This window comes from Leopardus geoffroyi, chromosome B4 (genome assembly GCF_018350155.1).
Source record: "Leopardus geoffroyi isolate Oge1 chromosome B4, O.geoffroyi_Oge1_pat1.0, whole genome shotgun sequence".
In the NCBI taxonomy this organism is placed as follows: domain Eukaryota; kingdom Metazoa; phylum Chordata; class Mammalia; order Carnivora; family Felidae; genus Leopardus; species Leopardus geoffroyi.
In genome coordinates this window covers 36505665-36522866 of record NC_059341.1, presented here as the reverse complement: position 1 = coordinate 36522866, position 17202 = coordinate 36505665, and the positions used below count along the sequence as shown (strand labels likewise).

General features: G+C 37.0%; 1 protein-coding gene across 24 annotated transcripts in view; it reads left to right on the top strand.

Moving 5' to 3' along the window:
* Positions 1–17202, top strand: part of ERC1 (ELKS/RAB6-interacting/CAST family member 1) — a 524080-nt gene that overhangs the window by 154182 nt on the left and 352696 nt on the right. The window lies entirely within an intron of this gene.

The following is a 17202-nucleotide window of genomic DNA, read 5'->3' as shown; positions in this document are numbered from 1 at the left end:
TTTTCTGCCTCCTTTTCTCTCTCTTCTTCTGGGACTCCTATAATACAAATGTTACTACATTTGACGGAGTCACTGTGTTCCTTAAGTCTGTTCTTGTCTTGCATAATTCTTTTTTCTCTCTTTTGTTCATCTTCATTGCTTTCCATTACTTTCTCTTCTAATTCATTCCTCTGTTTCTTCCTGCCTGCTGTTCAATGCATCAGGTGTGTTTCTAGTCTCATTTATTGCACTCTTCTCTCTTATGGATTCTTTTTAGCTCTTTTATCTCTGTGGTAAAGGTGTCACTGATGTCTTCTTTTCTCAAACCCAGTGAGTATCCTTATGATGTTGCTTTGTTTTTTTAAGGATATGTGTATTTTATTTTTTATTTTAGAAAGAGAGAGAGTGTGTGAATGGGGGAGAGGGGCAGAGGGAAAGAGAGAGAATCTAAGCAAGCTTTATGCTCAGCACGGAGCCTGAAATCAAATCAAGAGTCAGATGCTCAACTGACTGAGCCACCCAGGTGCCTCAGGATTGTTGCTTTAAATTCTTCATCAGTCATGTTCCTTATATCTGTTTTGCTTAGATCTGTAGCCGTGGTTTTATCTTGTTCTTTCATTGGGATAAATTCCTCTGTGATTGCATTTCGTCTAAGTTTCTGTCTTCTTCTCCATGTTAGAAAAGCCAGTTAATGTCTCCTGCTCCTGAAAGTAATGGATTTACGAAGAAGAGTTAAGGTAGTGTCCAGGGTCTGGCATCTCAGGGACTGTCTCTGGTGTGTGCTCTGTGCAGTCTGCTGTTGTGTTCTGGTTGTTCTGTCCTTCAGGTCAGTTATCTGCAGAGGCTCTCCTTGCCTCCTGTGGGCAGTGTTTTGTCTCTGGCCTGAATGTGGTGAGTTTTAGCTAGGTGTGGTCTGGTTGGCTTGTGAAATGAGAGTTGTCATCATATCCACTGTAACTGAGGCCTTGCCAAACTCTCTGGTCCAGAGATGTGGTATGGGCAGGGCTTTGTGCTGGTCTTCTGGGGGAGGGGCCTGCTATGCTCGGGTTGGGGCAAGGGTGACTGAGAAGGGCAGTTCCACTAGAGCCCAGGGGCATGGAGCTTAGTGTAAGCAAGTTAGTCAGCCTTTGGGCACTGTGCTGCCTCTTGCAGGTGGTTCTGTGTTTAAGATGAGGGGGTAGGGGAGGGAAATGGCTTCGTAAGCTCCCTTGTTCCCAGAGAGGTGTCTCCATGAATGCTGCCTCTCAGGGTAGCGCTCCAAGAAGAGTGAATAATTTCTGCACTGTGTACCTCAGGTGTTCTTCACATCGCTGTTTTCATGCTGTTTGCCCCCAGGTCGTTTGCTTGCCTTCTGTCCAGGAGCTGCACAGTGGATGTGGCTTCTTCTCTGCCTTTAGTTGTGGAATTTGTTCTGTCAATCCTCAGGTTGATTTTGGGGGAATTTAGGATGATTTGATAGTTATCTAGTTGTGTTCATGGGAGGAGGTGAGCCTAGGGTCTTCCCTGCCATCTTCCTGCTTTGTACCCCAAGGTTTAAATTTTTATTTAATTCTTGATTGCCCTAGAATTCCTTTGAATAGGTTTTCAAGAAAGGTCATAGGTATGATGTTTTCTATGTTCTTGCTTATTATGTTATTTATATTATTGTCTTTACATTTTATAACTAATTGTTACAGAGATGCAAAGAATATAGAGAATAATGAGTAATGGTAGTTACTCAGCTTAAGTAAAACTTCAGGGGTGCCTGGGTGACTCAGTTGGTTAAGCATCTGACTCTAATCTTGATTTCAGCTCATGTCACAATCTCATGGTTGGTGAGATCGAGCCCTGTGTTGGGCTCAGTGCTAACAGCACAGAGCCTACTTGACATTCTGTCTCTCTCTGCTAGTTACCACCTCCCCCACAATAAATTAAAAACTTAAAAAAAAGAAGTGAAAATTCAAATACAGTTTATGTTCCTTGGCATATCTTTACTTGATAGTATTGTCCTCCATTCTGTCCCAGAGTTGAACACTTAATTTTGGTATTTATGAATGCCCTCATATATTGGATCAGGATGCATACTTTTGTACTTTTATAACCTATGTATATATTAGTAAAACATAGGTAATATGAGAAGTATTTACCCTGACTGTAACTAAGAGAACGTAAAATAAGACCAGATTAACATACAATTTTATACCTGTACTTTTATGCTCTGTTGGTGAAAATTAAGAAGTCTGTGACAGTATCAAGTGTCAATAAATATGGCACCTGGTTTTCTTGAAGAGCAAGAATTCTGTTGGATTTTTAAATTGGTACAAATATTTTGGGAAGGAGTTAGGAAGTTAAACATAAGCATACCCTCCCCGATACAGATACCTTAGATGAACTCCAGTATACGTGTAGGAATGCTCATAGTAGCCTTGTTTGGCTATAACAAAACAAAACTGGGAAACAGTCTACAAATGTTCATTAAGAGAAGAATGAGTAAGTAAATTTGGTATAGTCACACAATGGAGCCTCTTATTTTAGGGCAAAGGAATGTTTAGGATAAAAATTCAGCAGAGTCATTTCTTCTAGATGTAGGGAAGGCAAGGGAAATGGCATAAGGAGGGATATGTAAATATCTTAAGATAGGGAATGAGTTTGTATGTATTTAACTTATTATTCACATACTTCATAACATATATGTATATAATAAATATTATTTGACATAAATGAAAATAACTAAGATTAAGTGTTGTTAAACTTGCATGGTTGGTACATTGGTGTTTATTAGTTTCCCTTTGTTTGAATATTAACTTAAAAAAGGCTTAAGAAGAAAAACCCCATCTCTCTTTGTATATATCTGTATTTTCTTTGGAAAAGAAAAACTAACTCTTGGTTTTGGCTCAGGTCATGATCTCATGGGTTTGTGAGATTGAGCCCCTCATCAGGCTCTGTGCTGACAGTGTGGAGCCTGCTTGGATCTCTCTCTCCGCCCCCCCCACCCCCGCCCCTCCCTAGCTTGCAGTCTCTCTCTCAAGATAAATGAATAAACATGAAACAAAAAAAAAAGAGAGTAAAGTATCTTTAAAAAAAAAAAAAGAAAAAACTTTTCATATATTTCACTTTAAATTTGTTCCTAATTTTATAATTCTAAAATTAGAGCCATCTTTCTCTAGAGGTTCATTTGTATATTTTGAAACAGTGTCTGATACAGATGTAGAGGCTTATTTGATGAAGTTCAGCTGTCTGATTAAAATTTTTTGTATGAATTCTCTGGCAAGTGGATTTATTCATCTTATGGTCAAATGTATCCAATTATGATGAATTAATGACTCGGACAGTTTGATCCTTTATCCTTGAACCAGAATTTGGCTACTTACAGTGTTTGCTGATTGAGATTAACTTGGGGCCATATTGAATAAGTATAATTCTCCTTCTGTAGGATGACTTTTTAGATATTGGGAGCTTGCTCTTGGACAGCCCTCACATCCTTATTTTCCTCACATCTTATTTCTGTTCCTCTCAATGTTCTCATTTGCCCTTAATTTTTCTGATGGGAGTTATTTGTCTGAACTTATTTTTCTTCCATACTTTACTTGACCAGTTGGAATTTTGGATCTAATTGCAAGAGAGATGATTAGAACATTATGAATATTCTGTTCTTGGTCCTAGCTGATATGTGATATTGGCAACTCTCTGAAACTCACTAACCTTCAGTTTTTTCATTTATAGACAGGGTATAATAGTTACTTCAGGAGGTTTTTGTTAAATGATGTAATGTGTATGAAAGTACCTTGGAACCTATAAAGTGTTACACACTGTGGATATAAGGTGTTAATATTGTTTATTCTTACTCAATTTTACTTTGCTAAATTCAGCCACTTAATCTTTGAGGATCTTTTTGAATCTTGATTTATTTAGTTTGTCTCCTTCAATTTTATGCCTTCTACCCATCTGTGAGCATATTCTTTATACTTTCATATAAGTGATAATATATTGAATAGGGCCAGAAAAGACTTTTGTGGTATATTGTACATCTGTCAGATTTATTTCTCAAAACAATTCTCAAAGCTCTTTTTGTCATCTAAAAATTTTTATTCTTGTAAATTTGTAGGTCTAGCCATTTTAAAGATTCTTCTTTCTCTTCCTCATTCAGACTCTTACACATCTGTCTTAAAAATCTGAGTCAGTTGGGGCACCTGGGTGCCTCAGTCGGTTAAGCATCTGACTCTTGATTTCAGCTCAGGTCATGATCTCATGGTTCTTGAGTTTGAGCCCCACATCAGGCTACATGTTGACAGTGCAGAGCCTGCTTGGCATTCTCTCTCTCCCTCACTCTCTGCCCCTCCCCTGCTCATTCTCTCTCTCTCTCTCTCTCTCTCTCTCTCTCTCTCTCTCTCTCTTAAATAAGCTTAAAAAAAATCTGAGTTAATTGGAGAGATCACTCTGTATAATTCTTTCTTATAGTGATGCCTGGGTTATGAGCCAGTGATACACTCAACTGTTTTTGGCTTTTTCAGGACCACTACCCATACATTTTTCTAGATTTCTAAGCAATGTATATATTTATATACACTGGAGTATTGTTTGCTGTTTCTCCATTTTCTTCACTACCACGTCCACTTATAGTTGCATAGTCAAATTGTGTTTGTGGCTTCCCAGTATTCCTAAACTGTCTTCATTCATCCATTCAGCATAGTACCTTCTACTATATAGTAGGCACTGTGCTAAGTACAAAGACAAATAAGATGTGGTTTCTGCTCTCCAGAAAGACTTTAGAAAGACTTTAGAAATCTAAAGTCTTAGATTTCTGGGAGTCAAAGAAGTGGTGATACAGATAGTATATAGTGGGGTACAAAGCAAGGAATTTTAGATTTGAGCTTGTGTGAAATTGAATGAATATTTGCTAAGCAGATGGGAAAGGAGTGAGACATCCCAAGCTAAGAGAGCAGTGTGAATGAAAACATGAAATAGTATTCTTTTCCACATTGTCATGCCTCGGAATTCTGCCTTTGCTCTTCAAACATTTTGTAATAGGAATTCTTACAAGGTTCTGGTAGAGCACTGTCTACAAATGACTTTTCTTTCTTATTATGAACTCTTCTATTACCTGGTCACTGGGACACTTATTTCCAGTTCTTACATAAGGAGAAAGTTTTCAGTGAATATACTCATCTTTATTTTCCTTTTAGTTTATTTAGGAAACGAATACAGTTCCACTTTTCTTTTTTCTGACCTTGAATATTTACTGTCAAAAACTAGAAATTTATCTGCAGTAGATAGTGAGATACAACCTTTCAGGTAGAACGTCAGCTATTCCTGGAGCAAAGTCTTAATTCTGCACACTTAACCTACTTTGCTTCTTTATACAGAGACTTAGTCCATAAGGAAGAGAGATAAGTTAATTGCTTTCATCTTTTTTCTTATTTCTGACATCTGCATTTTGTAATCATTTTTTTCACAAATATTTATAATGGTATGTTTAAGTAATATTTAAATATTTTAATATTTAAGAAGGAATGCCAGGAAGCATATTACTTTGGCATTACTTTTGGCATATTAGATATTCATTTAAAAAATCATTGTTTTCTGAGAATAGTAGCAGCTGTGATAGTGGCTGGATTGTGAGTCACATACTCTGCACTATTTTTGGCTCTGTCTCAGCCACCACTGCCCACCCACAATCTTCTAACTCTCTAGGTAGTTTATGTATTTGTGTGCACTGGAATAGCCCTGTGCTCAGAGAATAAAATGGGACAATAGCAGATGGCTAGGCATGCTGTACAATGGGATTAGCATTGGGCTCCTCCTTCTCAGGGTTCTCCCCTATGGTTTAAAGTAGTTTTGTGTTACAGTAAATTTCTTACCTTTATAATAAATTACTGACCTGGAAAATGTAATTGAGCATTTGAATCTGAGCTGCATTCAGAAATCTGTGTTAAAATTGTACAGCTTCTTGCTTGATTGATTATAAATGATAATGTTGCTTGGAGTTTAATTTGCTGATGCAGATGTTACCATCATTCCCGTCTGTGCTTCTGTAACTTCTGTGTTTTGCCTTACTTGTTTCTCCAGTTTTGTTGGTTTTGGTGTGTAGAGTTTAGATTTAAGAGTAGCAGAAAGTTAATTAATATATAGAATTAGAAGGTTGCAGTTGGTTTGTTTGGTCATAGATTGGTTCTTAAAATTTTCTCTTCTACTGGGTAACAGAGAAAGTTTTGGGTAGCAAGTCAGAAAGAATAGGTTTTTAAATATATTTTATTTGTTTTCTTCATAGTATTGACTAAGGTAGTGTTCATTTCTTCACTTTTTCCTTAAAATGGAAAGGAGAATATGGTTTATACTAAAAACAACATTTAGTAATTTTACTCCGAGAAAGTTAATATTTTATTTATGTATATGTTTTTATTTTATTTTTGAGAGAGAGAGAGAGACAGAGTGTGAGTGGGGGGGGGAGGGGCAGAAAGAGAAGGAGATACAGAATCTGAAGCAGGTTCCAGGCTCTGAGCTGTCATCACAGAGCCCGACGTGGGCTTGAACTCACAGACGATGAGATCATCACGTGAGCTGGAGTCGGACACCCAACCAACTGAGCCACCCAGGCGTCCTGAGAAAGTTAATATCCTTAAAAAAATCTTATTTTTAATAAGGATTAATTGCAGTGTTTTCTAAATGTTATTTTTAAGTCACAACCCAGCTGTTAATGAAGCTAAAATTAAGAGAAGACAAAGTCAGTCTTCATATAACCTTCCCTTTCCCCACCCCGCCACCTCTTTTTCAAGTAAACCTTAAGGAGGTCAACAGCTAAACTTGGAAAGTCTAATTTAACTTCCAGTTTGTCAACAGATAACTATTTTTAAGTGATGTTGATCTTATACAAGTGACATTTTGTAATGATTGATGCGTTATTCCCTATGGAAAGTTTACCGTGTTATAAATTGTTTTAGTTATGATATATTCCTGCTTACCATCCCTTCTCCTTCCAGAACATTTTTATCTGAAAAAATGAAAACTATAAAACAAACACAGCACCCATCACCCTACATTCTGATAATTCTGATAATCTAGAAACAATAAATTTCAGATATAAGCAATTAAAACAGCAATAGCATTGCTTTACAATAGATGGAGAAAAACCTATTGCTATATAAATGAACTATTTCTAAGGTTTAGTGACTTAAAGTACCATTTCAGATTGTTTACTTATTTGTGAATCATGAATTTAGGAAGGGCTCTCAAGTAGTTTGTCCCTGATTTGTTTGGTGACAGCTAGGGGTGTCTGCAGTTGGATGATCCACTGCCAAGCTGGCTTTTTCACTTGCATACATTCTGCGTAGGTACTTCTTGGCCTCTGGCTACATGGCTACATGTTGTCTTTTGCCTCAGGGCTTCTGCATATGCCCTGGGTATACCACAGCATGATGGGAGTAGTCACACTTCTTATGTGCCACCTGATTTCCACAGTCACAGGTGTTAGAAGCAGAAGCTGCCTGATGAGTTAAGGGTTATATGCTGTGAATTGGTTTGGAAGTGTGAGAGGATTCCTTTTGCTGTATTCTGTTTGTCATAGTAGCCACAGGATTGATCTTGATTCAGGGGGTCAAGAAATAGACTTCAGTTCTTAATGGAGGCATGGCAAAGCCACATTGCAGAAGAGCATGTAAGGTGGGAGGTATTGCTGTGGCCATCTTTGGAAAATATCTGCTCCAATTCAATAAAAATGTTGAATAAGAGATTGAGAATATGAGAGTGAGAGAGAGAGACAGAGACAGAGAGACAGAGAGAGAGAGAGAGAGTGTGTGTGTGTGTATGTGTGTGTGTGTGTGTGTGTGTGTGTGTGTGTGTGTGTGTGAGAGATATGGTGATAAAACTCCTCTCTTTTTTGTTGTCTTTTGATGTTGCAGCTTTATTAATCATAATAGAAGAGGAACTTTTCTGTTTCTGTGTTCTACTCAGTGTTTTAATCTGTTATTCATAGAGTTTCTACTATCATCCATTGTTCCTAACAAGTTCCTTCAAATCAGAAAAAATTCTAAGCAGTTGAAATTTTTTTACCAAGTTCAGGAATTATCACAGGGTATAAAAATATGAAAAAAGAGTACGAAGGAATAAGGTGTTAAAAAAAGGTACAAAGGGTGGACTCATAGCAGAAGGTAAATTAATGCTACACATTTATTTTAAAGATTCACCTCAGGTGAGAAGTACAGCTGTCTAGATGAAAAGTTTGCGTATTAGTGCTCTAATGTGGAAGATAGTGCCATCTAGAAGGTAATTGGACCGGATATGTGTGTAGATGATACATTGAATGCAAAAGGATTTTAAAGTCTGTTAAGAATAGAGAAACTTGGCTAAATTGTTTTGTGTTATTTGGGGAGTAAAACAGAATACATCTCAGGCTTAGAGAAGTTTCATGCTTCATTGATGGGTGTTGTGGAATTCTGACTTTTAAGCCAGCACTATGGGTTAATTAAATGGGTTTTTAAAAATAGAGCTATAATTCACATAACATAGAATTTACCATTTTAAACTGTAGAATTCAGTTGTTTTGTGTATACTTACAAGGTTGTGTAACCATCACCACTATTCAATTCCAGAACATTTTCAAAAAGAAACCCATTCCTGTTAGCAGTCGTAACCCCTATCCTCTGGCAATGTCTAACCTACCCTTTTTCTCCATGGGCTTGGCTGTTCTGAATATTTCATATAAATGTAATAATACAGCATGCAGCTTTTTGTGTCTGGCTTTTTAAAGGTAATGGGTTTTAGGTTCATTCATATTGTTGTACTTTATTCAGGCATCAGTCTTCATTCCTTTTTAATGGCTGAATTGGAATGAATATACCATATTTTGTTTATCCATTCTTCAGTTTGTGAACATTTGGGTTGTTTGCACCTTTTGCCTATTATGAATAATGATTCTACGAACATTGATATACAAGTTTTTGTATGAACTTGTGTTTTCATTTCTCTTGTGTATATATCTAGGAATGGAAATGATGTTAACTTCAAGTTTAACTTTTTGAGGAACTGCTAAACTGTTTCTAAAGCAGCTGTAGGGGCGCCTGGGTGGCGCAGTCGGTTAAGCATCCGACTTCAGCCAGGTCACGATCTGGCGGTCCGTGAGTTCGAGCCCCGCGTCGGGCTCTGGGCTGATGGCTCAGAGCCTGGAGCCTGTTTCCGATTCTGTGTCTCCCTCTCTCTCTGCCCCTCCCCCGTTCATGCTCTGTCTCTCTCTCTGTCCCAAAAATAAAAAATAAAAAAACGTTGAAAAAAAAAAATAAAGCAGCTATATGATTTTACATTCCTATCAACATCTGTTATTTTTCTTCTATAAATAGCCATTCTAATAGATATGTAGTGGTATCTTTTTGTGGTTTTCGTTTGCATTTCCATAATGACTAATGATGTTGAACATCTTTTCATGTACTTGGCCATTTGTGTATCTTTTAGAGAAATACCTATTCATATTATTTATCTTTAAATTGAGCTATTTATCTTTTCATTGTTGCGTTCTGGAAAGTCTTTATATATTGGAGACTCCACCCCTATCAGTTATGGGATTTGCAAATATATCTCCCCTACTGTGGTTATCTTTTCACTTTTTTGGTAGAGTCCTTTGGTGCACAAGAATTTTAAATTTTGATGAAAGTCAATCTATCTGATTTTTTCTTGGTTGCTTGTGCTTTTGGTGTCCTATCTAATAAACCTTTGCCTAATTGAAGGTCACAAAGATTTCCTCCTACATTTTCTTCAATGAGTTGTATAATTTATTTATTTTTAATATTTTATTTTTTGAGGGAGAGCTTAAGTGGGAGAGGGGCAGAGAGCAAGGGGATAAAGGATCTGAAGCAGGCTCTGCACCTACAGGCTGACAGTAGCGAGCCCAGCATGGAGCTTGGATTCACGAACTATGCAACCATGACCTCAGCCGAAGTCGGATGCTCAACCAACTGAGCCACCCAGGTGCCCCTATGAGTTTATATAGTTTTAGATTTTATATTTAGATCTTTGACCATTCCAAGTTAATTCTTGGTGTATGGTAGGGGTCCAACTTCATTATTTTGTATGTGGATATATCCAGTTGTCCCAGCGCCATTTGTTGAAAAGACTGTTCTTGGGACACCAGGTGGCTCAGTTGGTTAAGTGTCTGACTCTGGCCACAAGTCATGATCTTGCTGTTCTTGGGTTTGAGCCCTACATCGGGCTCTGTGCTAACTGATTAGAGCCTGGAGCCTGCTTATTATTCTGTCTTTGCTCTCTCTGCCCCTCCCCTGCTCATCATTCATTCATTCATTCTCTCTCTCTCTCTCTCTCTCTCTCTCTCTCTCTGAAAAATAAACATAAAAAAAGAAAAAGACTGTTCTTTCTCCATTGAATGGTCTTAGGACCCTTGCTAAAAATCAGTTGGTTGTAGACATGTGTGTTCATTTCTGAACATTAATTCTATTTCTGAACTCTTAATTCTATTCCATTGGTGTATATGTCTATCCATGTGTGATACCACTCTGTCTTGATTACTCTAGATTAAAAAAAATTTTGTTTAATGTTTATTTTTGTGAGAGATACAGACAGAGTGGGGGAGGAACAGAGAAGGAGGCAGAGACAGAATCTGAAGCAGGCTCCAGGCTCTGAGCTGTCAGCACAGAGCCCGACATGGGGCTTGAATTCACGAACTATGAAATCATTACCTGAGCCAAAGTTGGATACTTAACTGATGAAGCTACTCAGGCACCCCTGATTACTATAGATTTTTAGTAGGTTTTGATACTGGGAATTGTGAATCTTCTACCTTTGTTCCTTTTCAAGATTGTTTTTTGCTTTTGGGGGTCCCTTTTAATTCCATATGAATTTTGAGATCAGTGTGTCCATTTCTGTAAAAAAGAAATTTGGAAATTTGGTAGGGACTGTGTTGAATCTGCTCGTCAATTTGGAGACAATATCAAGTTTTTCAGTTGATGAACATGGAGTATCTTTCAACTTCTCAAGGCTGTCTTTAATTTCCTTTATCAATGTTCTGTGGTTTTCAATTTATAAGTCTTGAACTTCTTTAAATTTATTCCTAAATATTTTGTTCTTTTTGATGCCATTACCAATGGAATTGTTTTCATTTCATTTGCAGATTATTAATTTTTAGTGTGCAGATACACAACTGACTTTTGTATATTGATTTTGCCTTTTGCAACTTTGCTAAACTTGTTTATTAGCTCTAACAGTGTTTTAGTGGATTTTTTAGTATTGTCTGTATGTAAGATTATGCCACCTGCAAAGAGATGGTTATACTTCTTCCTTTCCAATGTAGCTGCCTTTTATTTTTTCAAATTTCCTAATTGTTATTCCCAAGTTGTTCAGTACGATGATGAATAGAGGTAGTGAAGCCTGTATCCTTGAATTGTTCTTTATCTTAGGAGAAAGGTTTTCGTTTTTCGTCATTAAGTATGATGTTAACTTTGGATTTTTTCATAGATGCCCTTTATCATGTTGAGGAAGTTTCCTTTTGTTCCTAGTTTATTGTGTGTTTTTATCATGAAAAAGTGTTGTATTTTTTTTTAATGTTTATTTATTTTTGAGACAGAGAGAGACAGAGTGCAAGTGGGGGAGGGGCAGAGAGAGAGGGAGTCACAGAATCTGAAACAGGCTCCAGGCTCTGAGCTGTCAGCACAGAGCCTGACGCGGGGCTCGAACCCACGGACTGCGAGATCATGACCTGAGCCGAAATGGGACGCTTAACTGACTGAGCCACCCAGGTGCCCCAAAAAGTGTTGTACTTTGTAAAATGCTTTTTCTGTATTTATTGAGGTGATTGTGTGGTTTTTGTTCTTTATTCTGTTCATATGGTACATTATATTGATTGATTTTTGTATGTTTGAACCAACCTTGCATTCCTAGGATAGGGATGGATGTGATTTTAAATAGCCTTGTCCTCATCTGGAGAATTGTGGAAACTTATTCTACCAAAATTACCATGTTGGCAGTAGCAGTGGACCTGAGAGAATACAGCCTTTGGATAAATGCTTTATTTTTAAGTGTTGTAATATAATATAAATAAGAGCTATTTAAGAGCTTATACTGTAGTGCTTTGTAAAATATAGAAGTAATTTTGACCTTTGTTAAAATGCTGTTTCCTTTGACTTTTAACTGTGTTTGAATACTTAGTGAATAACTTGAAGATCTATGTTTATCTGGGTCCATTTGCTGTTGATAGAGTGCCATATAAATACTCTCAGAGTCTTACAAGCTCTAGTTCAGAGTGCCCTGTTTTGACTGAGCATACATTTTAAACTGGAAAATGGTAGTTAGCATGCAAATAGGAAAGGGTCAGATCTCTATCATGATAAAGATTATTGTTACAGGTCTCTCAGGAGACCTTGTAGCAGGAACTTGTCAGAGTAATAAATAGATAGATAAGTATCTAGAGAGGGACAAAGGATTAAAAAAATACCTGATCAAAGTTTTGAAGCACAGTCAATATTTTCTTCTGCTTAAGAACTGCTTATAATTTGACATGAATTAACTTGCATTGCATTCTCACCTGTGGGAATGGCTGTTTGGATAGATGCCCAGGTACCTGTCAACTTTAGTTAAGAAGTTGAAATAATTAACCACCTGAAGAAGTTATTAAATAAATCAGACTTCGATGGAGTAGCTTTTTGTGCTGTTTCTTCTTTCTACCATATCAATATGTACACCCTAACTAGAAAATAGTTTCAAGCATCAGACATGTGTTTTGTCCTTTGTTTTCCTGTACTTGCCAGATCTGGTTACTTTTTTCTCCTAATCCTTTTTTTCCTAGAGGAGTTTTTTGGATTAGAAAATTCATCCAAATCTACCAAGGAAAATTTATTAAATCTGGTAAGATCCTTAGGTTTCCATTGCATATACACCAGGAACCGTTGTTTGGATCTATTTTCCCTGCATGTCACCCAGGCCAGACTCTTATTTTATATACAACAAATTTGGCAACATGGTTTTTTTTTTTTTCTTTTTTTTTTTCTTTTTAGAGAGATGTGTGCATAAGTGCAGGTGAGGGGCGGGGGCGGGGAGAGACAGAGAGAGAGAGAGAGAGAGAGAGAGAGAATGAATGAATATGATTGAATGAATGAATCAATGAGTCAATCCTAAGTAGGCTCAATGCTCAGCAGAGCCTGATGTGGGGTCAGTCCCACAATTGTGGGATCATGAGCTGAGCTGAAATCAAGAGTCAGGCACTCAACTGACTGACTCACCCAGGTGCCCCAGTAACATAGTATTTTTTATAAAGCAGCTAAGTGAGGAATTTTAAGTGAAGTGTGTATTCATTTTAAACAACATTCTGGGTAAAAGAATGCCACTGATGAATGAGCTTTAACTTCCTCTACCCTTTTGCCAATCTGATGAAAGCCGTGGGTTCTCTCCATATAAAAATGTGCATAGCTCATTTTTGGGGACATCATACATCAGGTCATCCATGAACTCTTGATTAAAAATGCCCACCATCCATGAAACAGACAAGTTTGAGATACAAAGGTCTCTAGGTTTTACAAAACCATAAAATTATGTATGTGGTTCAAATACAAGGTAAGTTGAGGTCAGTTACAATTTCATGTTAACTGTAATTTAACTAGAAAGAGTATATCTGCTGGATATAGTGGATACTGTGGTGAGTGACCTATATTCCCCTTGAGGGTCTAAGGATGTATTTGCCCAGGTGCTGGAAGTACTGTTGACATAGTCCTTAGTTGTTAGCCCCTGTGGGCTAAAGAGACCTCCCTTGCATAAAGGCATACCGCTTTCCATGGATGTCCTAGATTTATCTCTGAGGATATAAGGGTTTGAATCCATTGCCCTGACTTGAGACAACTCTGAAAGATCATCCCAGATTCAGAGTTCCTCATTGGGTCATCTGAATCTTTTGGGACTTTGTGGCATCTGAATTTCTCCCTCTGCACAATAAGGCTCTCTCCCTACCACCTTCCTTTCCACTGGTATTGATGTTAAGAGCACCCTCTAATAAACTTCGTGCAAGTAAAATCTATCTCAAGGTCTGCTTCCTGGGAAACCCAGCCTTGTCACATTAGGGTTGAGTATTAGTACAAGTTATCGTACAGGCCATGAAAGGAGGCTTGGCTAAAATAAAAGTTTAGTGAGGGGCGCCTGGGTAGCTCAGTCACCCAGTTACTTCTGCTCAGGTCATGATCTCATGGTTATTGAGTTCGAGCCCTGTGTCAGGCCCTGTGCTGACAGCTCAGAGCCTGGAGCCTGCTTTAGATTCTGTGTCTCCCTCTGTCTCTTCCCCTTCCCCACTCACACTCTGTCTCCGTCTCTCTCAAAAATAAAAACATTAAAAAAAAAGTTCAGTGAGGTGAACTTTAATTTAGACTCAAAATATGTGAAGCATCTTATCAGTATTCCTTCAGACCTTATATTTCCAGTGGTTTTTGGAAATCTAGGTTTCTTTGAATTCATTAGTTGTCTCCCACTCTTTTTTTTTTTGACCTTGCAGAAAACCACCAAAATCTCTGACGGCTTGGTTTGTTTGCCACACAGTATGAGCCTGTGAAAGATGTGGGTTAAGTAAAGAGTTGCTCACACGTCCTGCAGAAACCCCTAGAGGTTTCTCAAGTTGATAAGTACATATGATAAGGGAACTCCTCTTGTTAGGATCCTAATCATATTCCTTCCACAAATCCTAAGATTTCTTTCTTGGACAATGTTTAAAAAATTATTGCTTTTATTATTATCATTGAAAGGATGTATTCTAAATATTTGAAAGATGGAAAACCTTATAACAAGGAAAATTCTATGTAAAACTAAACTTTTCCCTCCTTCAAATTGGGGTAATATTGTACATACTTTTTGATAACTTGTCTTTTTCCTTAATAGTATATGAAAAGCAGGTTTCTACATCTTCACTTAATCCTTAAGTATATGAATTGTAATGGTTGCATAATATTACATTCAGTGGATAGATCGTATGTAACTTAACTAGCCACCTATTGTTATGTATTTGATTTTTCTCTACTTTGTTATTGTTAATAAATAACACAGAATGATTACTTTTTCTTTGAAACTAAGCCTAGTGTGTTTGCTTTAATTAGTTATTTAAAAATATTGAGTTCTTTTATCACTAAAATGTAGTGAACTATTAGATGTAAGACTTTTTAAAAAAAAATTTCTAATGTTTATTTTTGGAGAGAGAGACAGAGACAGAGACAGAGAACAAGAGCGCAAGTGCAAGCAGAGGAGGAGCAGAGAGAGAGGGAGACACAGAATCTGAAGCAGGCTCCCTGCTCCAAGCTGTCAACACAGAACCTGACGCGGGCGGGGCTTGAACTCACAAACTGCAAGATCATGACCTGAGCTGAAGTTGGACACCCAACTGACTGAGCCCCCCAGGTGCTCCAAGACTGTTTTATCTAGATAGCCATTGTTACTATACAACTTAAAGGGGTAGCATTCGTATGGATGATGTGAATTGAGTTCCTAAGCGAAGTGTCACTATTAACAGAAGGATTGCTGTTGTACATTTATGGATCCTCTTTGTTTGAACAATTTTAGCACAGGAAGGTCAGGCAAATTTTTATATATGCCTGCCAGATAAAAAAGAAGTATTTGAGACATTTATATAATTGTCTACCAAGCAGATCTTAACTGGCAGTGACCTTTGGTTTCCCCAGCTTTTGTTCCATATTATCCAGTTGTTTTAATGCAAGAGGTCCCTAGTTCCATTATCTGTCCCAGAGCAGGTTTATCAGGAAACTTATTTTCCCTCTCAGCAATTAATGAAATCTGTCAGGAGCAGTGGATTCTGAATGTATTTTCCTAAAGATCATAGCTACACCTTCTGTATAGTTTGAACTGAACAGTTTTTAAAATAAAATACAGTAGTACTCTAATGAAATTTATTACTTTTTAAATGTTCTCAGTTTCCCCCTGAGAATATAGTTGTATTTTAGAATTGACGGAATGTTAGTGTTCTTTTATTTTACAGATAAAATAACTAGAAAGATCAAGTAACTTTCCCAGTATGATGTAGCCAGCTATTTTTTCATTACAGTAATCTACTCTAACTCATCATGAGAGAACAGTACAGTTGAGAAGGAAACTCAACCAAAGAAATAATTGGTTACCATCCATAATCTTTGCTGGACTTATTAAAGACCATAAACAGTGATTAACAATATAGATATGGAAGCTTTTCACAACCTAAACTGAATTGAAAACATTGCTTAGAATTGCTCATGATTTTGTTGTGTCTTCTAATCACTAGAAACACATTCCTGTACAAGTAAAAGTTAAAGGCCAGTATAGTTGGGCTTGTTGGTACTTTTTGCCAGATCATAGGGTAGTAGACAATTGCCTAGAAATTAGGGGACTTAGTGAATTTTTCCTTTTTATATTTTATTAATTACTGTAGATCCCTCTTTGCTCCTGATTATGATCATTCATGTAAACTGTACTTCTGTCATTGATATTGAAAGGTATTATTAACCTAGTAGGTGAAGGTCAGAGCCTTTCTGAATAATTTGATTTACATAGTAAATTGATGCTGATGACTACTTAGAACAACTGTGGAGACATCATCAAAAACATTCTTTAAATGATGTTTAAAGTAGCTAGGTGATTGCAAGAAGTGTTTTTTTGGATACCTTGTCCTTAGAACTGTATGCTAGAGGAAGTCTCTTCTACCTTTACTCAGTGATTAGAACCTCAGAGGCAGAGTAATCAGTTCCACTTGACTAGGAATAAATCATTCACATTGAAACATGATAGTTCCTGACAACTGGCAATGCTGATAAAAGCCACAACAAAAGATGTGAAGAAATCTGTGCCAATGTGGAATTGGTATGCAGATTTGATGAATTCACATGTAGCATGCGTTTGGCATTAGTCTTTCTCTGATTTCATACATTTTTTTCTCTGTAAAATAAAAATTGTATGAGGAGAAAAAGGTTCTGTATAATACAATAATTAGGTTTTTCTCTTTCTTTCTTTCTTTCTTTCTTTCTTTCTTTCTTTCTTTCTTTCTTTCTTTCTTTCTCTTTCTTCCTACAACCCAGTTGACAGAGCTATACTATGATTAGAGAGGGCAATATCTTTTTGTGAATAGTTATTTAAAAAAAAATCTTGAATTCTTCATTGTTCTTTATGGTAAAAAACTGTATGTATAAACCTGGGTGATCCCCCTCTTCCCTATTTGTCATCAAGGACATAGATATATAGAATAAACAGCAATTCCTTTGATCTCTACAGAATTTAAACTCATGCAGCAATTGA